This window comes from Argopecten irradians, unplaced genomic scaffold, assembly GCF_041381155.1.
Source record: "Argopecten irradians isolate NY unplaced genomic scaffold, Ai_NY scaffold_0018, whole genome shotgun sequence".
Classification (NCBI taxonomy): domain Eukaryota; kingdom Metazoa; phylum Mollusca; class Bivalvia; order Pectinida; family Pectinidae; genus Argopecten; species Argopecten irradians.
Window position 1 is genome coordinate 313,452 of NW_027187485.1, and position 25,236 is coordinate 338,687.

At 36.2% G+C, this 25,236-nt stretch overlaps 2 long non-coding RNA genes across 2 annotated transcripts; both read left to right on the forward strand.

Annotated features, from left to right (window-relative positions):
• Nucleotides 1–9,037: 9,037 nt before the first annotated feature.
• On the forward strand, nt 9,038–15,681 carry LOC138311360 (uncharacterized). Its single transcript, XR_011206614.1, has 4 exons — nt 9,038–10,023; nt 12,471–12,603; nt 13,022–13,129; nt 15,599–15,681. It is a non-coding gene; the product is annotated as an uncharacterized lncRNA (long non-coding RNA).
• A 3,034-nt stretch (nt 15,682–18,715) lies between these two features.
• LOC138311359 (uncharacterized) lies at nt 18,716–24,081 on the forward strand. Its single transcript, XR_011206613.1, has 3 exons — nt 18,716–19,634; nt 21,101–21,227; nt 23,939–24,081. It is a non-coding gene; the product is annotated as an uncharacterized lncRNA (long non-coding RNA).
• Nucleotides 24,082–25,236: the final 1,155 nt, after the last annotated feature.

Here is a 25,236-nt window from a genome sequence, read left to right on the forward strand (position 1 = left end):
TTGGATTAAAGTGTATATGCTTTCAGATTCTTTTAACTAGAATGTTGGTATACGAATAATGGTGCGACCGACGAGATATACATGTATATGTAACGAAGAAGTCGAATACTATCCTATACATGAACAGATTTTAGATAATTATTGTGTCAACATTTAAAACTAAAACGATGTATGTCTTTTACTATTTTTTTTTCTGTTGAACGTGTTTTTTGAGTCGAATATTAACAAATTCTTAAAGGGCCACTACATTTCCGAAACATCTTTTATTGGGAATGCAAAACGAAATTGATAATTTTATAGTGTCACAAAAGTTATTAACTTACCGTTAATAATACACTTACTATCACATTCTTAACAATTTATTGAAATAAATTAAATGCTTATTTTCATAACGCGGGTCGTTTGATGTTTCCCGCCGTCGTCCTAATTACCGCGCGTCGGATGATTATCACTGCGCCAGACGGCAAAACAGCGAAATGAATCTTCACTGTTAATGTAGTTTATGCAGGGAATCTCGCATTTGATCGGTGTTATAACATCCTCTTAGACCATTTATATACCTTTTCGAATAGTATTATTGTTTTTAAGAAACTTTTATTTTTGTTTCACAAAGGTAGTGGGCCTTAAAATTGTGAACCAGAATTTTTTTGTTTTATATCATGTAGATAGACAGACACATCTATTCATATATACATGCTACTGAATTTAGTAATACTGACCCAATATGGCACATAAAACAAAAACCTGTGGATGGAGTGATCGAATTTCAAAAACTAGTGATCGCATTTACATTTCAGACCGTTTCCTTTCTATATATCTGCTAGACAACTCAAGAAGGAAACCTAGTTATTAGAGTTCTACTTTATGTTTATTTTATATATATGTAAAAAGCAAATAAGATGTAGACAGGGTCTCTAGATATTGCAATAAGCACGATTGAAAAGAAAAAGACGCAAAACATGTTTCAAACAGAGGGGTCTGAGAATAAGTAACAGTTTATATCAATTTAAACACACACCACAGTTTCCAATAAATCACTATATAGGTCTATTGGTCTAGATCAAGTTTCGCTGTTTTTATCTTGATTATAAGACCCCTAAAATCAATCTATGGACACTCTCGTACACAGATACAAATTGATATAAATTGTAACTAATTATCAGACTCCTGAAGTTTCTTAATTAGTCTTTTTCTACATAAGACTTTCAGTAAAATTTAAATTTCTAGATGGTGTAGATGAACCGAGAAATAATGTTTCACCCTAAGATTTCAGCATTGACTAGTGAATTAACTAGACCAGATGGGGTTGGTGTGCGGGATCCTCACAAAACTCTACAAATGTATATAATCATGTTCGTCCTTCACAACTCCCTGCACCATGTACTGTATAAATATCATCGAAATTAATGATTTGGTCATACTGATCAGGTCGGTATCCGTAGATAGGGTGTAACGCTGGTTTTTGGCCATTTTCCTACATCGGACAACACCGTTTAATTTTCCAGACATAAGGCCATAGTTGTGTTTTTTTCTGTTTTGCGTCCGCGTGCGGGTAGGTTTTGTGCTATTGTGAGGCAAAAACAAACACAAGTTATTATTTTTTAGATTTCGTAAAGAGTCGTCCGAAAATAAAATTTCCGGAAATATGCCTGTTTCCGGTTTCCAATTTAGTCAACTGTGGCAAGCATCACCTCAACGCTTGCCTCACAGCAAATACACTAATCTCGCTATCGCTCAAGCGCCGCAAGGACCACGAGAAGACATCTAGCAATCGAAATGTGATGCAGGATGTTTTCGATCTTTAGTTTCTGAAATATGACGGAGTGAGGACGGCTGAAAAGTTGTCAAATTAGGTCGTATGTCTATTGGTCATTTAGAATAATGAAACGATAACATATCCATAGGCATTCCAAGTATGCAAACCAAACTTATTCGCAGTTTCTTTTTCGGCCAGTGCCCGAGATACAATTTGTTTACAAGATTTTAAAGAACAAAAGCTGTTTTGGATAAAACTCTGATCAAATGCTTTCTTTCCTCGAAAAATGACTCGCCTCTTGATGTCAAACTTATGAATAAATTGTTAGAGGGGTTTGGTATGTTTGGTGAGTTCTTTGAGTTCAAACTTCAAGATTATAAAAAAATGAAAAGTTTCTAAAGTTAATACCTTTGGCATCATGGCGTTGACGAGTAAAACTGTAATACTAGAATATCTCAATCCAAGTAAGTGTACCGGAGGCTAAGGTTATTTCATGTTAAATTATTAAAAATCTGCTGAAATACTTTTGATATTAAATATATTCAATATAATTCAGATATAATATTAAAATCCATATCAATTCTTTTGATTGAACAAAGACATCGCTGATTGGACACACGTACATGTATTTGTGCACACTGTTTCTTAGTCAAATAGTGTAAGAGACATCGCAAAACAGAAAAAACACAACTATGGCCTAATTAAACTCCCAAATATTAAATATTATGTTGTAGTTTTATTCGAACAGACTGTATATCGATTATGTAGTTGTGGTAGTACAGATATGAGGCTTGGGTTAATGAAAGACTTGCAAAGAATGACAAAGCAGAGATGGATAGAAGTCAAAGTGTGAAAAATTGTTTGTACTGTCGTCATGGTGTTACATATGTATGTATAAAATACAGAAAACAAGTTACAATACAATGTATAAATAGGCTATTATTAAACGTTTTTTTAGAAAGGCTAAATTATATGATCAACAGCATTTAATAGATTAATTTACAACAGACACCATGGAAAACACAATTTTCTCATACTTCAATCGGACAATTCTTTTAATAATTTTTAATGTTGAAATATGTTTGTTGCATTCAATTCTGTTCTTCATATCAATGAATCATTGACAAGGAGATTATTTATGAAATATTGTCTATTCTACCACTTGCAAGAACAAAACTGGTTAAAATTGAAGCATCCCAAACAAAGCGTGGGCTCCGTGTTTTTTTTATTCGTGTTTGTTTTTTTTCCTTGCTGGCTGGTAGGTTTTTGAGAATCCAAAGAACGCAAAACAGAAAAAAACACAACTATGGCCTAATTTACATAAAAAGGAGGCCGTGCGGCAATCATACGGCGTCCGTTTCCCAAGAGAATTTAGGAGGAGAGACGGGAGAAGGGGTGGGGGGTGGGGGTGGCGAGGCAGTGAATATCGACCAAACATTCACTTCATTTTTAAGTGTTCCGTTAACTCTACTATGAGAACAATTTTCTTTAATAGTCATAAAGATATAATTAACCACCATCTAACAGATTTTGAAAATTTTATACGACTCTTGTCTTCTAATGATCTAAAACTTCTACAGGATTTAGGCCTCTTTCTTTCAAAGTCATTTGAACTGAGGAAAGCTGGCTTGATAAGTTGTTGCTTTGATCTACTGTGTGTTATATACATGTATGTTTTGCTATCGATCCATTTTTTGTGGATGTAAGAAGCAATAAAATTGAATTGAATTGAATTGAATTGAAATATATACTGCTAATGGGCCAATTATCATTACCCGAGTATCTTACGGACAACGAAGGATAGTTGTACCAGGCCTGGCCGGATATCGGACGATGCTTAAACGAATATGTGAAGGATATGTGGCCGATTATGAAATTCTACGGGACACCAGAGAGATTTTAACTTCGACTCTCTTCGGGTACGTCCCCGATGTCTCTTCAGGTACGTCTGTGATGCTGTGTGTCTGAGAGCCCCGACCACCGGCCCGGCCATGTCTGTTGCCCGGCCGGAGGCCAAGCAAAAATGGCTAAAATCCATGCTGGGAGTACATCTTAAGTTTTATCGGAAGGGGTTATGACCAAAGTATAAGTACTGAACTATACGGACGTCCACTATAAATACTGTATTACTGTCACATGAATCGTTTCTAGATGTTAACCGGATCCTTATTATCATCGTCGCAAAGTTCTACAAGAAAATAGACATCTTCTTTCTACACTGATCAGAAACTTAACTTATAGAATCTCTCTCTCTCTCTCTCCCCCCCCCCCCCTCTCTCTCTCTCTCTCTCCCTCTCTACTAGAATTACATATGTATACATGCAAGGAAAAGAATATTTATAGAGCTAAACACCTGTATTATCGGATGATGAAATCTGCATCCTTGTCCTCTGAAGGAATACGTCTAACACAATTTTCTTGCCTTTATTCTGCTTTTAAACAACATCCCGTTGTTTGCATTTTAAGTTTCCGCACTCGTGATATTTTTGCTACATGTATATCAATGTATTCGGTATAATTTCAGTGACTTTTACGGCTTTTATTTTCGATCTTTTATTTTAAATATATTACGAAATATTGCAAAATATTATTAACTTATGAAAGAGCAAAGCCTGTGAAATTTTCAGAATATCCGTGGAGAAACAATATTGCTAGATACGATCAAAAAATGTTGAACTGTCTTAAATTTATTTATAAATATTGTGTCTGGATCCCATGCTTTGTTGCATATTACAGTTTCAGTCGAATAACTGCATTAACTACTGATTGAGATAAATCAGGTTTTTTTCACTCTTATCTTTGTTCTTTGATTGTCATCTCTACTAATGAAGAGAAAAACAATTTCAATATTTTTTTTTCTAATGTCTATTCACAGCTATATTTATTTATTTTATTTATATTTTGCTAGAAAGTACCTACATGTATATACTGATCACCTGACACTCACCAGTCTACTCTTCATATTATGTATTGATATGGTACAGGTAGTTAAATTTACACATCAAATGCGGGCTTTATGAACCGTCGTTTATTGAGAGTTTCCGCAAATACACGTGGTGACGTCGGTAAAAATGTGCGTAACTTTATAACGTCATTTATTCTGACGTCATAATCGCCGCATCTGGGCCCATTTTGTCAGTCGCCGTCACATATATGTACAAATTTTAATGTTCTCTTAGACTGAATTGTCCCTTTAAGGTAAACAAACGGTTTTTGCTGTTAAGGTAAATCAATCCTTTGCCCTTAAGGTCAAAAAACTTTTTTTAACCTTATGGTCAAAAACCTTTTAACTATAAGGTAAGTAACTCTTTTGACCTTAAGGTCAAAAAATGATTTTGCCGTTAAGGTCAAAAACTTGTTTATCCTTAAGGTAAATAAATCTTTTGCCCTTAAGGTAAATAAATCTTTTTACCTTAAGGTTAAATAACAGTTTGGACTATTTTATACTTTAGACTATGATAAAAAAAAAATCACCATTTCCCTTCAAAATATGAAAAATACTATAAGATTCTTGATTTTTTGAAACATTGAAACCTCATTGTCAATCGCTGCTTTTGTAAATTGAAGAAACACCTGATCTAAAAATGACTCTTCCTTCCCCTTCATGAAATTCATACTAAATCTGACCAACAAACATTTGGATGATTCCATTCCCAGCAAGTGGTATGTCAACCACAGGTGTTATAAGTATCATACTGGGTCAAGTTCTATAACTCGGCCGGTCATATAGGCCTATAACACTACCCAATTTCAGAAAAAAAAGTATGGTTATTAACCAACCGTATAGAATATTACAATAGGAATACTCTCAATCGACAGTCAGATAATTTATCTTTAATTTGGTATATGATACAATACAAATCATGCGGTATAAATGTCACTAGGTATCCAGAAACATCGGAAAACAGCCAGATTTCAACTGGTCGGACACTGATGTCCTCCGATAAACACGCCCTAATGGGTAGCTCAAAAACCAATGCATGTCAACACTTCAACGTCATACGAATGAAAGTTTGGTAGAAAAAAAACTTACCGGTTAGTAAGTCCATGTCTAAATACCATCCATTTGCATGACGTAGCCCTTTGAAATTTCCGATTGAAAAATTTATGTCTCTAGCCGCCATGTAAGTATGTGAGCAGTAGATTTGTTTTCTCGGCGTTGATTGGCTCTCGAAAATTAATTGACCAATCAACGCCGAGAAAAAAAAATGTAGGCTACTACACACATATCAACATGGCGGCTAGAGACACACAGTTTTTTCAATCGGAAATTTCAAAAGGCTGTATTGAGCAAATGGATGGTATATAGATAAAAAAAAACTAACATATAGGTTAGTTTTTTTTACCAAACTTTAATTCCTACCGGTATGAAGCTGAAATGTTGACATGCTAAAAAACCAAGTCAAAATCACAAAATCTACGCTTGTGGTGGTAAACAGTACCCATAACTGTGTTCATCCACAATCTCCTTTGGAGGTGTCATGACCCGTACTTTGTAGAAACTCCATTTAAACATCGTGTAGCACACTTACTTTAACCGTCACCACCATGTTCATTTGTTCTTCGGAACGCTTCTCGAGTTTACACATTAGCACAACATTACATAATTTTGCATAATGTAGTCACGATTTCTACAAAGTACGGGTCATGACACCTCCAAAGGAGATTGTGTATGGGTACTGTTTACCACCACAAGCGTAAATTTTGTTGATTTTGGCTTGGTTTTTGAGGTGCCCATAGAGCCGAGACGACATTTAGACCGGACAGGGAAATGTCTACCTGGAATATTTTTCATAAATTTCCCGATTCATCAAGCCATAACTTCGTCAATACTTGGCCAATTTTGTTCATCAAGCCCTCAATGGAAAGATAAATTATTTCTCTTTAAGGTAAGATATCAGTCAATGTTGTATATTACCGATTTATTAAAACTTTTAGGTGACATTGTTTTATAACTAGTCAATTAATTTTCCATTCAGAGACATTTACAGATGATGTTATGAAAATTGTAGATTTCCCATTTAATATTTATTGTTATGCATCCCTATTCCATGAACAGATTTTATTTCTATTAGTAATTTGTGTCATTATTTTGAACACCAAACTTTCACTTTGTATGAGTCATGATGTTTATATGTTTTCATACTGTATGTTTATATATGTAGTTTTTGTTTCTTACTGTACATTTCATTTATAAAAGGAGTTTAATTTTTGAAATTTAAAAAAAAAATAACAAGTTTTAAATTATCAGCCTTCATCCAAGCTTCTGTTTTGACATGGATTTGACATATTAAAAATTTCAAAGTTACTGATTAAAGTTTTCCCTAATCTACCATGTATATTCACTTGACATTTTTGTATATTAACCATTTCTTGTCAATTTGAATTTCACATTAATGGATGAACATTTACAATCATATAATGCTCACATATCTGTTCTTCAATCTTGTTAATTTCCAATTTGAAAGTAAAGCATAGGTCAGTTACAATGACTTTTTATTAAATATCTCGACTATTTTATGGTTTTTAAGTATTTTTTAATTACTGTCCTTTTGACAACTTTCCCCTTAAGGTAAGTAACTCTTTTGACCTTTCAAAAATGATTTTGCCGTTAAGGTCAAAAACTTGTTTATCCTTAAGGTAAATAAATCTTTTGCCCTTAAGGTAAATAAATCTTTTTACCTTAAGGTTAAATAACAGTTTGGACTATTTTATACTTTAGACTATGATAAAAAAAAAATCACCATTTCCCTTCAAAATATGAAAAATACTATAAGATTCTTGATTTTTTGAAACATTGAAACCTCATTGTCAATCGCTGCTTTTGTAAATTGAAGAAACACCTGATCTAAAAATGACTCTTCCTTCCCCTTCATGAAATTCATACTAAATCTGACCAACAAACATTTGGATGATTCCATTCCCAGCAAGTGGTATGTCAACCACAGGTGTTATAAGTATCATACTGGGTCAAGTTCTATAACTCGGCCGGTCATATAGGCCTATAACACTACCCAATTTCAGAAAAAAAAGTATGGTTATTAACCAACCGTATAGAATATTACAATAGGAATACTCTCAATCGACAGTCAGATAATTTATCTTTAATTTGGTATATGATACAATACAAATCATGCGGTATAAATGTCACTAGGTATCCAGAAACATCGGAAAACAGCCAGATTTCAACTGGTCGGACACTGATGTCCTCCGATAAACACGCCCTAATGGGTAGCTCAAAAACCAATGCATGTCAACACTTCAACGTCATACGAATGAAAGTTTGGTAGAAAAAAAAACTTACCGGTTAGTAAGTCCATGTCTAAATACCATCCATTTGCATGACGTAGCCCTTTGAAATTTCCGATTGAAAAATTTATGTCTCTAGCCGCCATGTAAGTATGTGAGCAGTAGATTTGTTTTCTCGGCGTTGATTGGCTCTCGAAAATTAATTGACCAATCAACGCCGAGAAAACAAATGTAGGCTACTACACACATATCAACATGGCGGCTAGAGACACACAGTTTTTTCAATCGGAAATTTCAAAAGGCTGTATTGAGCAAATGGATGGTATATAGATAAAAAAAAACTAACATATAGGTTAGTTTTTTTTACCAAACTTTAATTCCTACCGGTATGAAGCTGAAATGTTGACATGCTAAAAAACCAAGTCAAAATCACAAAATCTACGCTTGTGGTGGTAAACAGTAGGGGAAAGTAGTCAAATTTCGGACACCTTAATTGTAAACCCTTTGTATGCTTGAAACCTATCCACATACCCCCATAACTGAGGTATGAGCAGAAAGAGAAATTTTCTTTTCTTGCATTTATCACTTGAAACTCGACACAGATACTAAATTTGTGTTATACCAGGCCAAAGTAATCAGCAATGTATAACTGTTCGAATTTCAGACAGGGGTGTTCATAATTCGGACATAGGGTGTTCAAATTTCGGACAGCAATTAAAAACCAATTAAAATAAGTATGATTTTCATATAAAACATGTATATTGTTACATAATCATGAATTTCATGTGAGCAAATGTATATGCATTGAAATAAAAAGTTTGTTGAGTTTGTTTAGTTAATATAATATATATCTTTTGTAACTTTCATCATATATATCCAGATTTTGGGCTCAGTGTGTAAGTACCCTTAAAGGCTTTAGCTGATAAACATGTTCCCCTTGTCTACTTGCACTTTTATCTCTAGGATATAACTGGTTACACTAGTTACTACTTTTACATTTTTATTGATTTTATAACTAAGGAAAGCTCTGAATTACTAAAATCCATTCAGAACTTTACAAATGTTATGAAAATCGAACAATATTTAAGTATTTATCGATTATTTTGGACTGTTCCAAATAAGGAAATTTTCATATTAGTAATGGGTGTTCAAATTTCAGACACCAAACTTTATATAGGTATAGTGATGGTTAATTCCCACTGTATTATTTATTTTTTACTCAAAATACAATAAAAGGATGTGTTAAACAAACAAAAATTAAAAGTTTAATGAACACACTGAATAAGACATGTTTGACATGGAGTTCAATATTGTGTCATTTGACAAGTTCATTTTTGTATATTAAATCGCAGAAAAGGTCACAGTCACATATTCACATTCAAACTTACCATACAAAATATAATGCTCACATATCTGTTCTTCAATCTTGTTAATTTCCAATTTGAAAGTAAAGCATAGGTCAGTTACAATGACTTTTTATTAAATATCTCGACTATTTTATGAGTTTTTAAGTATTTTTTAATTACTGTCCGAAATTTGAATCTGTCCGAAATTTGACAACTTTCCCCTACCCATAACTGTGTTCATCCACAATCTCCTTTGGAGGTGTCATGACCCGTACTTTGTAGAAACTCCATTTAAACATCGTGTAGCACACTTACTTTAACCGTCACCACCATGTTCATTTGTTCTTCGGAACGCTTCTCGAGTTTACACATTAGCACAACATTACATAATTTTGCATAATGTAGTCACGATTTCTACAAAGTACGGGTCATGACACCTCCAAAGGAGATTGTGTATGGGTACTGTTTACACACCACAAGCGTAAATTTTGTGATTTTGGCTTGGTTTTTGAGGTGCCCATAGAGCCGAGACGACATTTAGACCGGACAGGGAAATGTCTACCTGGAATATTTTTCATAAATTTCCCGATTCATCAAGCCATAACTTCGTCAATACTTGGCCAATTTTGTTCATCAAGCCCTCAATGGAAAGATAAATTATTTCTCTTTAAGGTAAGATATCAGTCAATGTTGTATATTACCGATTTATTAAAATAATCACGGTTTTAAAAAAATAGGTCCGTTTTTCTCTACTGCCGAGTTCATACCCTTGATACTATAATATATATATATATGTATACTGTTAGTTTAAACAAATCGTGCCAGGTCCCTGTGAATGTGGATTTTGATAGTTAAAGATTGTTACCACTATTCTGCGGAAAGTACTGAAGGAATCTTTCTCAAATTTCATTTGTAGATTCCCCTAGAACCCTAGTTGTGCATATTGCATTTTGGGACCAATCGGTCAACAAGATGGCCGCTAGGCAGCCATCTTGGATTTTGATAGTTAAAGATTGTTACTGCTTTTCCGCGGAAAGTACTGAAGAAATCTTTCTCAAATTCCATATGTAGGTTCCCCTAGAGGTCTAGTTATGCATATTGCATATTGGGACCAATCACTTAACAAGATGGCCGCTAGGCAGCCATCTTGGATTTTGATAGTTAAAGATTGTTACCGCTTTTCCGCGGAAAGTACTGAAGAAATCTTTCTCAAATTTCATATGTAGGTTCCCCTAGGACCCTAGTTGTGCATATTGCATTTTGGGACCGATCGGTCAACAAGATGGCCGACCGTCGGCCATCTTGGATTTTGATAGTCAAGGTTTGTTACCGTTATTTCTCAGGAAGTACTGAAGGAATCTTTCTCAAATTTCATATGTAAGTTCCCCTAGGACTATAGTTGTGCATATTGCATTTTGCGACTGATCGGTCAACAAGATTGCCGACCGGCGGCCATCTTGGATTTTGATAGTTAAAAATGTACTCCTCTAAGATGTCGAAATTTTCTTGTATTAAACTTTTTTTTTCTCATATAGATTTTTGGAAAGAGGAGTTCATACCATGAAAGAAAATGAAAAGAAAAAACATATGTCCGTGTGTTCGTTTTTGAGCTACTGTCACTCAAATATACCTAGTTGACAAAATATTGGATTTTATGGGAATTTTGCCGTTTTGACCATATACACAAGAGATTAAAACCATAATTTCCTAATGAGGTGTTTCATATGTATTAATGTTTGTAGAATTTATTTTCCAGTAGTCTTCTTTTAAAATATACCAGTTTTGATTAATAAGACTAATATTTTTTCTCAGAATAACAACATATGCTACCCCTACCCCTTAATTTTGAGCTACAAAATGCACCATTTTCAGCCATTTTTGCAAAATCTAACCCTTAATAGAAAAAGTTCTGGTATTAAACTTTTGTTTATATTTTGCATATCAATAGGGAAAGGGTTGTTCTTTCAAAATCAGGCAGAAAAATGGGGGGTCCATGTGCTGACTTTTTTGCCCCACTTAAATATTTGTTATTTTTCAGTATTTTAGAGTAAAAAATAAAGGTGTTCAAATTACCATTAAATGTAAAAATAAAGTGAAAAAAGTGAATCATTTCACACATTAATGCTCAATATTTTAATTATCATGAGCCAAGTAAAGATTTACAGCAAAAATTAGCTCGATACAGCTAAAAATGCTGGTGCAGTGATGATTTAAGTAAAAACAATTTCAGTAAAAAATGGTAAAACTTTGGCTTTACTCAAAGCGAAAAAAAGACACAATTTCAAAATGGCCGCCAAATGGGCCATTTCTTAAAATCCCCGAATAAAAAAATCTGCTAAAGTTAGAACTGTAATTTTTTTACAAAATTTGCACCTGGCAACTTGCTACAGATATTGATTAATTGTATTTGAAAATCTCATAACTTCTTTGATCTTTGTTGAAACGAGACTTCAACAGGACTGAAACCTCAGAAGAATACATCCTTAAAGTTTGTTACCGCTATATCTCAGGAGAGTACCTTGCCCGATACCAAACAGAGTCGGCTTATTCCAGGTTTTCGAGTACTACTGCGCTCTGGCCCTAAACCAGACGTCTATCTGTCATAATGTCTAAGTCTGGTGTCAGGGCCAGAGTATCTCGGGCTAATATCGCCCATACAATATAGTCTCTAACACTCAATCCACAGTTAACGAGAAAACAGATTCTATAGAACATACCGAAAAATGACATGAGATATTGCAACAGAGTAAAAATATCAAAATTTAGGAAAAGAAAAATCGGATGGAAATTCAGTAATGATTCTTACATGTAATATATTTCATGTGATATTCATATGTATCATACGCATGTTTTTCACATGTAAATATAAATCATGCGATTCTCATGTGTGAAATAAATGACATGTAAATCGCATGACAATCATATGAGAATGACATGAAATTTTCATGCGAAAATCATGCGTGTCAAAAAGTCATATGATTTACGCATGAGATTCATGTGAAAATCACATGAAAATTGCCACGCATGATTTACATGCGTGGCACTTTTGCCTGTGTATAATGACTATAAATTAACCACCATATTTGATCATTTTCTTTCACTTTGATATGTTTATACAGGTGTATTGCATACTCCCAGCCAAGTGTAAATAATTAGACAGTGTTTTGGTGTATCCTCTGTCTCATGTGTATCCTACTGTTGGGCCTTGACAACCAGTTCATTTCCCCAGAACTCTACCCCCTCATCTGTCAGGTCAGAGATATTCAGCACTAACTTACTAAAACTACCCATTAGTAGACTTGTACATCTTATGATTGTGAGAGTCAAGTGCTGTTGAGAAAAGTACTAACCTTTTTTTCCAACAGCAGAGGGTCATAGAAGTTCATAGGTTGTAAACACTAGCATACAGAATAATTAGATCAAGGATATGCATCGGTAGGGTTCTTTAAAATTTGATAAGCAAAGAGATCATTTTCCATTATTTTGGTTGACATCTATTGAAGATTGTATTCTTTAGATTACAGAAGAGCAGGCAAACGCAACAAATTAATGAAATTGCATTTAATTAAATGCAAGAAAATGTAAAATGCATGAATATCATAAGCAACAATTTATTGTAACCTTACCATATATTTAGAACTTTACACTAACGTTTGATTTCTTTTGACAGTTGAGAGCATGGATGCTGTCTTTTGGATTTACATTTGCATACGGAGGCATGTTTTCCAAGATTTGGACGGTTCACAGACTCACCACAGCCAACAAAAAAGACAGAAAGGTAACTAAGGGGTAACCATGGAGTTAAAGCAAGAGATGGGCTAATTAAAATGTGTGTTGTATTACTGGCCCTTTGTGCCTCTTGTCTCTGTTAACAGGTGGTGAGGCGGTGTGAACTGTTTACTGTCCTCAGTGTTATACTGACCATAGATGTAGCTGTATTACAGGCCCTTTGTGCCTCTTGTCTCTGTTAACAGGTGGTGAGGCGGTGTGAACTGTTTACTGTCCTCAGTGTTATACTGACCATAGATGTAGCTGTATTACAGGCCCTTTGTGCCTCTTGTCTCTGTTAACAGGTGGTGAGGCGGTGTGAACTGTTTACTGTCCTCAGTGTTATACTGACCATAGATGTAGCTGTATTACAGGCCCTTTGTGCCTCTTGTCTCTGTTAACAGGTGGTGAGGCGGTGTGAACTGTTTACTGTCCTCAGTGTTATACTGACCATAGATGTAGCTGTATTACTGGCCCTTTGTGCCTCTTGTCTCTGTTAACAGGTGGTGAGGCGGTGTGAACTGTTTACTGTCCTCAGTGTTATACTGACCATAGATGTAGCTGTATTACAGGCCCTTTGTGCCTCTTGTCTCTGTTAACAGGTGGTGAGGCGGTGTGAACTGTTTACTGTCCTCAGTGTTATACTGACCATAGATATAGCTGTATTACAGGCCCTTTATGCCTCTTGTCTCTGTTAACAGATGGTGAGGTGGTGTGAACTGTTTACTGTCCTCAGTGTTATACTGACCATAGATGTAGCTGTATTACAGGCCCTTTGTGCCTCTTGTCTCTGTTAACAGGTGGTGAGGTGGTGTGAACTGTTTACTGTCCTCAGTGTTATACTGACCATAGATGTAGCTGTATTACTGGCCCTTTGTGCCTCTTGTCTCTGTTAACAGGTGGTGAGGCGGTGTGAACTGTTTACTGTCCTCAGTGTTATACTGACCATAGATGTAGCTGTATTACTGGCCCTTTGTGCCTCTTGTCTCTGTTAACAGGTGGTGAGGTGGTGTGAACTGTTTACTGTCCTCAGTGTTATACTGACCATAGATATAGCTGTATTACAGGCCCTTTATGCCTCTTGTCTCTGTTAACAGGTGGTGAGGTGGTGTGAACTGTTTACTGTCCTCAGTGTTATACTGACCATAGATGTAGCTGTATTACAGGCCCTTTATGCCTCTTGTCTCTGTTAACAGGTGGTGAGGTGGTGTGAACTGTTTACTGTCCTCAGTGTTATACTGACCATAGATGTAGCTGTATTACTGGCCCTTTGTGCCTCTTGTCTCTGTTAACAGGTGGTGAGGTGGTGTGAACTGTTTACTGTCCTCAGTGTTATACTGACCATAGATATAGCTGTATTACAGGCCCTTTGTGCCTCTTGTCTCTGTTAACAGGTGGTGAGGCGGTGTGAACTGTTTACTGTCCTCAGTGTTAGACTGACCATATATATAGCTGTATTAAGGCCCTTTGTGCCTCTTGTCTCTGTTAACAGGTGCTGAGGTAGTGTGAACTGTTTCCTGTCATCAGTGTTATACTGACCATAGATGTAGCTGTATTACAGGCCCTTTGTGCCTCTCTGTTAACAGGTGGCGAGGTGGTGTGAACTGTTTACTGTCCTCAGTGTTATACTGACCATAGATGTAGCTGTATTACAGGCCCTTTATACCTCTTGTCTCTGTTAACAGGTGGTGAGGTGGTGTGAACTGTTTACTGTCCTCAGTGTTATACTGACCATAGATGTAGCTGTATTACAGGCCCTTTGTGCCTCTTGTCTCTGTTAACAGGTGGTGAGGTGGTGTGAACTGTTTACTGTCCTCAGTGTTATACTGACCATAGATGTAGCTGTATTACAGGCCCTTTGTGCCTCTTGTCTCTGTTAACAGGTGGTGAGGTGGTGTGAACTGTTTACTGTCCTCAGTGTTATACTGACCATAGATGTAGCTGTATTACAGGCCCTTTGTGCCTCTTGTCTCTGTTAACAGGTGGTGAGGTGGTGTGAACTGTTTACTGTCCTCAGTGTTATACTGACCATAGATGTAGCTGTATTACAGGCCCTTTGTGCCTCTTGTCTCTGTTAACAGGTGGTGAGGTGGTGTGAACTGTTTACTGTCCTCAGTGTTATACTGACCATAGATGTAGCTGTATTACAGGCCCTTTGTGCCTCTTGTCTCTGTTAACAGGTGGTGAGGTGGTGTGAACTGTTTACTGTCCTCAGTGTTATACTGACCATAGATCTGTAGCTGTATTACAGGCCCTTTGTGCCTCTTGTCTCTGTTAACAGGTGGTGAGGCGGTGTGAACTGTTTACTGTCCTCAGTGTTATACTGACCATAGATATAGCTGTATTACAGGCCCTTTATGCCTCTTGTCTCTGTTAACAGATGGTGAGGTGGTGTGAACTGTTTACTGTCCTCAGTGTTATACTGACCATAGATGTAGCTGTATTACAGGCCCTTTGTGCCTCTTGTCTCTGTTAACAGGTGGTGAGGCGATGTGAACTGTTTACTGTCCTCAGTGTTATACTGACCATAGATGTAGCTGTATTACAGGCCCTTTATGCCTCTTGTCTCTGTTAACAGGTGGTGAGGTGGTGTGAACTGTTTACTGTCCTCAGTGTTATACTGACCATAGATATAGCTGTAAAAAAAACTTGATGAAGACATCAAACTACAATCAGAGTTAGAACACTGTACCTCAAAAAATATCTCAATCTGGCTAGGTAGGTACGACATTCCACTCTACTTTAGGTCCTGTTCAATTTCTTGAACTTTCAATACTGTGTACAAAAACAATCTCATTGGGCTAAGGGGAGACAATATCCCATTGGGCTAAGGGGAGACAATATCCCATTGGGCTAAGGGGAGACAATATCTCATTGGGCTAAGGGGAGACAATATCCCATTGGGCTTAGAGGAGACAATATCCCATTGGGCAGTAGACGGGTTGGAATTCTGGTGCAAACTCCGCATATGGATAAATAACGTCATAGTCCGTTTAGCCAATCAGGCGAGGCTTTATATTTATAGCCTTGTGAAGGTAGATTTCCCGCGATCCCGTAACATACAAACACCCGCGTGATGCTGACGGATGAGGCGGCATGCTGAAAACAAACAAATGGATTGTGGAAGGTAAGCTTTAACAGAGAATTCAACATATTTTATCTGTAATATTTGTTTAAATTATAAATAGCGACTAAAATTAGGACGAGGGATCCGGATAATGTAAAGAGTCTCCGGCTCACACACAGTGAAAGGTGCCTGGCTCCCTAGTTCTCGCTTGGTATTTCCATTCTCGTCATCGCATGTGTAGGCCTTCTTGTCAACACGTGCACACGAATTTTCAGATTTTTTTTTGTGGAAATAGCATGGTACACTGCACCACACTCGAGGACTTCAAGGCACATCATTCCTCGAGTAACCCTTGAAGTTCTCATGCATTCGTTTTGCCAAGGACGTATAAATCCTTGGTTTTGCACAGATCTTTTTATTAATAATTAATTTCATTCACACTCTTGCACCCCTTAAGATCAACCTCGACTTAATCGTCATTATCATGTTGACGGCGTCGTGAAAACCAAAGAAGAAGAGTGTCTTCTATTAGAAGATATTACTTTTCACAGGTTGGGCACAACCCTGCATATGCATATGGAATATCCTGCATTTTAGAAACAGTTACCCAGAAATGAAAAACACATTAGTACAACCCGTTACAATACACTCTTTCCCCATCATTGTATGTAACCATAGGCCACGGCCAGCTGACGGCCAATATGGCGGTTGGCTATGCATAACTAAAAAGGATGTATGCTGTGAAGAATGCTATAATGTTGTTTTAAAAAAATATTTTCATAAATTTTAACGGTGTCATAATTTCAGAATGCCTTACGACTGATTTAAGACTATGTTTGTGCGCTTAAGTAGCGGGATTTGACTGGGTTGGTCATCAGTGACCAGGTAGCTCAGTCGGTAGAGCAACCACTAGTGTTTGGAGGGTACTGGGTTTGAATCCCAGTCTGCCCGCTACATTTTCTCCTAGCTCTGCTGTTAAAGAATTGGCACCCAACTAAATAACCCGCGTGATGGTTATTGGAGGGTCCCGGGTTCGAATCCCGGTCTGCCTGCTACATTTCTCCTCTGCTGTTACAGAATTGGCACCCAACTAAATAACCCATGTGGTGGTGTTTGGAGGGTCTCATATTCGAAAAAGGAGGGAGGAGTGTAGCAGGATTGGACTGCATGGATCAATCATCGGTGACCAGTTAGCACTCAGCTAGTGTTTGAAGGGTCCCGGGTTCGAATCCTGGTGTGGCTGCTACATTTTTTTCCCCTCCTGTTACACTTACATGCACTAATAAATTTTAAACAAATTCACGCATTTTTCTTTCTCAGAATCCTGTATTTGGTTAACTTCTTGATTAGTCAAATGGGTAACTGCATCAGTGTAACATCTAGCAAATGATTATACAATAACTTTAATCACTGCCTCTGCCAGGATTTGAACTCGGGACCTCAGGGTTACTAGTCTGACGCTCAACGGATCAATATATTCACAGGGTTACATCAGCATGTTACTCAAATGCAAAACTGCTACCCAGATGGAACCTGTTAATTTATAGGAGTGACTACTATCGTCTACAATTTTAACCATTGCAATATAATGCTATTGCTATCGGGGAAAGCACTGTTGCGATAGATCATGATTGAGAACAGTATCCGTAACCATGTTTGCTGTTTGATTGTATGCATTTTATCGTGACTGTTACACTGTAGTCTGTTACTGTAAGACTACCAAACCTTTGAGTTTATTTAGCTACAGAATAATATCTGACTATTAAAACTATCGATAGCTTATTAGCACACTGTCAGCTTTTGTTATCGACTTGTTGAATTTTCCATCGATTGATCAAATAGACAATCGCAATATATCGATATAGTCCAATATTTTGTTACACTCGTATTAATTTATCAAAGTGAATTTGCATGACAGGCTAATCGTACGGATACAGATGCGATGGAGAGAATTGGTACATGTCGAGAAATGGTCGCTGACCAGTAAGGGCCTGTAGCGTACCTAATCATTGTTGATATTCAGTCTGGATCTTTGATACTAATGCATGACTTGTAGTTTGGCCCTAAATGACCTTAGTTGTCGATCCCATGGGCCGTTAAACTCAAACAAACAAACAAACAATTGAAACATATATTATCTATATTTAGCAATGATATAATATACAAATATTTCATGGGTTACTGTGCTCTAGTTCATAATATTTAACCCGAGGTGGTGGTAATCAACAAATGTTATATTGCACGAGGCCGAAGGCCGAGTGCAATATAATATTTGTTGATTACCACCACCGAGGGGTAAATATTATGAACTAGAGCACAGTAACCCATGGAATATTTGTTTTATTACATAATCACTAGTTTTTCAGTTGAATATTGTTAAGCGGATACGAAAATTAACAAAATCTCAACACCGTATCGTACGGAGAAGCTTCAAATCCTATTGAAGATTGACGTATAACACACGAACGTCAGGTTGTAACGCTGGTTTGGATATGTCTTATTGTCTTCTTTCACATTAGTAGACCTGCATGCAGCCTTTTTAATTCAACCCATTTGCCGTGTCCGTCCTGACTCCTCTACTCGATAAACGTCTACATGACGTGCTCGATTCGAGATCTATAACGTTAGCGCGAAATTGAGCGTGAACCTCTCTGACGTCATAATAACGTAACTCACTGTTACCCGCGATTCCTCGGAAGTTTTCTACAAAACTAGACAACAACACCGAGGTGTTCCTAAAGCCGTGCAATATAACATTTCGAACCGTGCAATATAACGTTTCTATGGAAGCGTGCAATATAACTTCGAACTGTGCAATATAACAAGGTTTTATTGAACGGTTGGGATAATAGTTGAAAATATAATATTTCCTCATATATAGATTGGTGTAAACAAATTATGTAATAAATCATATTGTAGCATATATTATGTGTGCATAGTTTACATGTGCATATATCTCAGTCATTTCAAGGCTTTAATATGATCGATTAGATTACACCTATAATTCTTATCATGTAATCATGCGTATCAAATCATGTTACCGTATCTTTTACATTTCACATTAAGTCTGTATCATCCATAAGACTGGATTATTTAGGGTAATGTTTATTACATAAAGGCTTAGGCCTGTAGTTGCCAGTTTTCTCTTATTTCCAGTTAAAGCCAAGGGAATTGATCAAAGAGCAAGAGCGAAAGCTTATATTAGAAAGGTAACTGTCTCATATTTATATTTTCTGTGTCAAAGGTCCACATTTCACTTGTGGTGACGGAATTGCCGCTGTCAGGGAAACTAAGCGTGAAGGAACGAGGAAGAAGCTGGCACAGTGTGGAGTACGCTGGAGCATTATTACAGTGTACCGACAGAGTAACGCTGGCACAGGATGCTCAGTACTTTTCCCGGCAATTCCGCTGCGCCAAGTAGAGCGGTGGCCACCCAACTATTAATTGTGTAAGCCTCTGGATATATACATGTAAACACATACAGTATATAAATAAACACATGCTGAAAGAATAAATGCTAAAAGATCACTGCATCTGTATCAGGATATTTGTCATATTCACCAATGCATCTCAAGGGATGAAAAGCATTTGCAAGTTTACAGTGACAGATTCATGTGCCATGAGTACAGAAAGAATAAATTTATCGATGACTTTTTGTGAGATTTATTTCGTCCACAACTTAAATTTTGGTTTTCTTATAAACCTAGTGTCCCTTTGTTACATTTTTAGCCCACCATCATCAGATGGTGGGCTATTCAAATTGCCTTTCGTCCGTGGTCAGTCCGTCCGTTAACAATTCTTGTTACTGCTATTTCTCATAAAATACTGAAGGGATCTGTCTCAAATTTCATATATATGTTCTCTTAGGGCCCTCGTTGTGCATATTGTATTTTGGGACTGATTGGTCAACAAAATGGCTGCCAGGCAGCCATCTTGGATTTTGATTGTGAAAGTTTGTTACTGCTATTTCTCAGAAAATCCTGAAGGGATCTATCTCAAATTTACTATGTAGGTTCCCCTAGGGCCCTAGTTGTGCATTTTGCATTTTGGGACCAATTGGTTAACAGGATGGCCGACCAGCTTCCATCTTGGATTTTAGTAGTTAAAGTTTGTTACAGCTTTTTCTCCAGAAGTATGTTGGTTCTCCAAGGGCCCTAGTTGTGAATATTGCATTTTTGGGACCGATATGTGAACAAGATGTCCGACAGACCGCCATCTTGAATTTCGGTAGTTGAAGTTTGTTACCACTATTTCTCAGAAAGCACGGAAGGGATCTGTCTAAAATTTCATGTGCAGGTTTCCCTACGGCCCTAGTTGTGCATATTGCATTTTAGGACTGATCGATGAACAAGATGGCTGATAGGCCGTCATCTTGAATTTTGATAATTGAAGTTTGTTATCGCTATTACTTAGAAAGTACTGAAGGGATCTGTCTCAAATTTCACATGCAGGTTCCCCTAGGGCCTCGTTTGTGCATATTTGTATTGTTGCCAATATGAAAGTAATTAATTAATAAACCTATAGATATACAATTCGGAATATCCACAGTATTAATTAGAATAAGGTTAATAAAAAAAATGTACAACATGTGGTTTAGTCACACAGCAAGACATGTAATGAACACACTCATAAAATAGCAAATTCATTGTTACCTGTAATAGAATAACGAACTATGCATAATTACAACAAAAATATTTATAATTGGTCCATAGAAGTTCCTTATATCCGTGATTTACTGAATTTTGCTTTGTAGAACCTTGTAATTATTATAACAGAATTAGCCTTACTAAATTGTTCATTTTTTTTATTTAATCAAACTTAAAATCTATGTGTTGGAAGCAGTTCTATTTCTTCGAATTCTCCTTTATGTATGGATTGAACATGAACACTTGTTTTTTAATTCTTTACTTACAGGACTTACCCACTGTCTGCAATAATATATTTTTAGACAACAATGTATACACATGAAGTTCTGGACGATGGATGGATATATAGTTTTTGGCCGATCGTCTTCACATGAACAAATTAAAGTGAAGGCAGGGTATGTTAATTTATTATATTAATTTATTAAACATGACTGATGCGCACATGTTATTTAATTGTTCATCTCTGTACACATACCAATACAGGTTCTTTCTTAAGTACCCAAGGCTAGTAGGAGATTTAGTTATAGTGTACATATATCAAGTTCACAGCCAGACATCATTTGGTTCACATGTTATAAAGGAAAATCATACAGCAAGTCTACAAATTGTGAACATGACATCTTGTAATCAGTTATGTAGATATCATTAAATCATGATCAATATGCTTGTTTTGTACATAACTAATACATGTGCATATATATATATATACACACACAAAATAATTGGAAATCTGTACAAAATGTATAGAAAATTGCCCAAGCGATTGTCAGACAGTGCTCCACTAGGGCACATAGGCACCATTTTGTACCTGACCAAAAGGTATATTAATTGGGCCGGGTGCTATTTCGTTCTAGTAGTGTAGCAGACCACCATTAAGCTCAGGGTTTGATCCCAACTGGCATTGTGGTGCTGTAGAACACTCAAATTGGATGTAAGAGGAAAGAGATAACCTGGTTTGGTGTGTGTTTTAGGGTGAACACATTTCAAAGGGGAAATTGTTAAGTAGTATAACACGTTTTAAATGTAAATAGGCATGTAGAGATACAGGTTAGAGTTGCTTTTTAGCTTTGCACTAGGAGGAAATTCCCTTTAGCTCAGTCAGTAGAGAAACAACCAGTACGCGTGCCAGAGGTCACAGGTTTGATTCCTGCTGAGGCACACTATGCTCTATAGGCCTAAGCTAGTTACTGGTCAAGCTACTGACTCTAAGGGGAGGATCTTCTTAATGCAAATTATAGTTAAAATATGTCCATATCACTGTATACAGCATTTACAAATATACAGTACAGTGTTTAGTCAGTTAAGTGAAGTTCATTGCCATATATTTATATTTTCACTGCAGTCCCACTATGTAACCTTACCAAACGCAGTTGGCAGTCATATAGACAATGAACTTCAAGCGCTTATCATGACGTCATTATCATTGTGACGTCATAATTGCCGTACCAGCGATCACGAAAGAAGGTTGTTCAAATGGCTGTTCCATCCATGATGATTACCAATGATTATTTCATTAAAGAATTCCTTGGCATTTCATCATAAAATTGTAACCAAATGTAAATATAAGCATTGAACGTCTTTCAGTTGGCATTCATAGCTATAATATGAATGCCAAATGGACAGAGGCAAATTCAACATGAAGCGATAGTGCGCTTCATGGAATTTGCCTCTCGCCAGTTTGTATTCATATTGGCTATGAATGCCAACTGAAAGATGTGCAATGCTTAAGTGACTTTTAACTCATTCGCCACTGAAGACACATTTGAATGTTTTGAATTCAAAATCTGAAACAGTTCATGAACTTTCAGGATTGAATGAGTTAATTAATGTAAGCATCGGACTGTATTCAGTTGGCTATTATAGGAGTATGAATGTCAAGAGATTTTGCATCTATAATGAATAAACATTTCTCCCATGCATACATCACAAGGATATCTCATGGTTGATAGGGAAAAGATACATGTAACTAGACAATTATGTGATGTCCTCAATACATGCTGCGTGCATTGTCAATGATGTCATCAATTTGATGCCTAACAACGTTCCTGTTAAAATGGCGTGATGAAAAAGCTGGAAAGCCACGGAAATTTCATATTTTATCTACTAAGTATGGGAGAAAAAGAATCAAATATGGATCTGTAAAGTGGACAAAGATATTGGAACCCTTGCAATTGGCAGGCCTCAGGTTGACAATCACTTTTATTCGTGGTCATCTATTGTCGGTTGTGTGTCTGCAAACAATTTACATTTTTGACTTCTTCTCCAAAAGTACTGAAGCAAATTCACCAAAACTGTCTATAAAGTAAAAGCCAATCAACATTTTGAATTACTGTAACAGTATATGGTACCCAACTGCCATGGGGCTGTGAGATGGGCAAAAGGGGAAAATTGACTAAACTTTCAAAACTCTTCTTATCTACTCACAGATGTGATGAAATTCAATGCTGTTAAAGATTGATTGGTCTGTGAGGTCCTTTACAATAATTGTGGATTTTTAGGTCCTGGAATCTCTCATATTTATTTTTCTCTGAGGAGATAATATTTATTATAATTTGTACAGGGAAAGCATATCTTTAAGCATTATTTGTTCAATTTCCATCTGAAATAGGTCAAATTTGGTAAAATGAAATAGCATTTTAACATATAGTCAAACTGGACCAAAATAATCCCAGGGGATTGATGGGCGACCAAAAAGTGTCAAAATGACTTCAATTGCAAGAATCACCTCAACTGAGTCAACTCACAGATGTAATGGAATTAATTTAGTACTTTTCATAGCATGAGAAGTCAAATCAATGCAACCAGCTATACTGGTACTATAGATAATAAAAGTTTTTATTTTTCTCTTAATCATTTTACAAAACTTAAATGTGCTCACATTAGTCCTCAACGACATCAAATGAGACTGATCGGTGCATGCATATGGAGCCGAATAGTCTTAGCATATCTTTGTGACTTTCTGTATCAAAACTCATGTGTATGTTAAGGCCCATGGTTCTCTTTTTGTTTTGTGACTAATATGAAAAGGTGTATGAATAATTTGAGTTTGACAATGATATTCAAAAATCTTATTGCACAATGTGTATTTTTTCCTTGTTTTTTTCAGTCAACCTCTTTGAAGACAATGAGAAAGTCTCCCAGTTATCCAAATAATATCACAGGTCAACACTGCTGATATTTCTAAACCTTTTGCTTGGATCACAAGAAATGACAATCCGGACGTTTGATGGCTCTTTAAGAAATTATATGATCAGGTAAAAAGGTGTTTTAATTATTATTCTCACATTTGGGATGAAAGTAACTTTCCATATCACCCTAATACTGCATATTGCATTTTGGAACCAGTCAGTCAACAAGAGGGTCGACAGGCAGCCAACTTGAATTAGATAGGTGAACATTGTTATTGCTACTTCTCAGAAAGTATTGAAAGGATCTGCCTCAAAATAAATATGTAGCTATATAGGCTTCCTTTTGCATTTTGGCACAGATAGGTCAACAAGATGGCCGATAAGGAGTCATTTTGGATTCAAATATTTTAAGTCGGTTTCCGCTATTTGTCAGAAAGTACTAAAGTTTTAAATTTCATGTGTATGATCCTAGATGTGCATATTAATTGTGTTTTGGGACTGATTGGGCTACAAGATGTCCAACAGTAGCTATCATGGATTTTGACAATTGAAGTTTGTTGTTAATATTTCTGGAAAAATTACTGAAAGTTTCTCTCTGAAATTTTATATATTGATTCTCTCGGTCCTTAGATTTCTACCAATACAGGGTTTTCAAGATTCCAAAATGAGATGGATAAAGTACTACAATTTACCAGAGATTAGTCCCACCTTACGGTGATAATGACATCATGAAACTTGTGTCGAATGATGACGTAATAATCACCAGATGTTGTGATTAATCGAAGGTAAATTGTACTTTACCCATGTTGTTTTGGGTCAAATACTGCATAAGCCCAAAAATATGCTGAGAATAATCATTAAGTTCCTGGAAGCAGTTAAAGAGATACAAAAACAACTTGTAAACATACTAATATATACAAAAGGTGAATTAAAGATTCTTCACCTCCAACGAATGGTTATTTTTATTTCTCAAAAACAGGATCTGATTTATTAGTATATATTATCTTTCAGTAACACAAGTTACTTACTTTACACTTTTAGTCTCATTGAAATGTTTGAGCTTTATATTATTTCAGAATAAAAAAACAATTTGCAATATAGAGGTTCCCCAACACGTGAGTGTTGTTTATCAAACTCGAGTTAGTTAATTTTCAAATTTTGAAAAGACAAAATCTTTAGCGAGTGTCCTTTACAAATTTGAAAATTAAATAACGATAGTTTTAGACAAATATGATATAACAACAGTCACGTGTTGGGGAACTTATTTATCCCATAA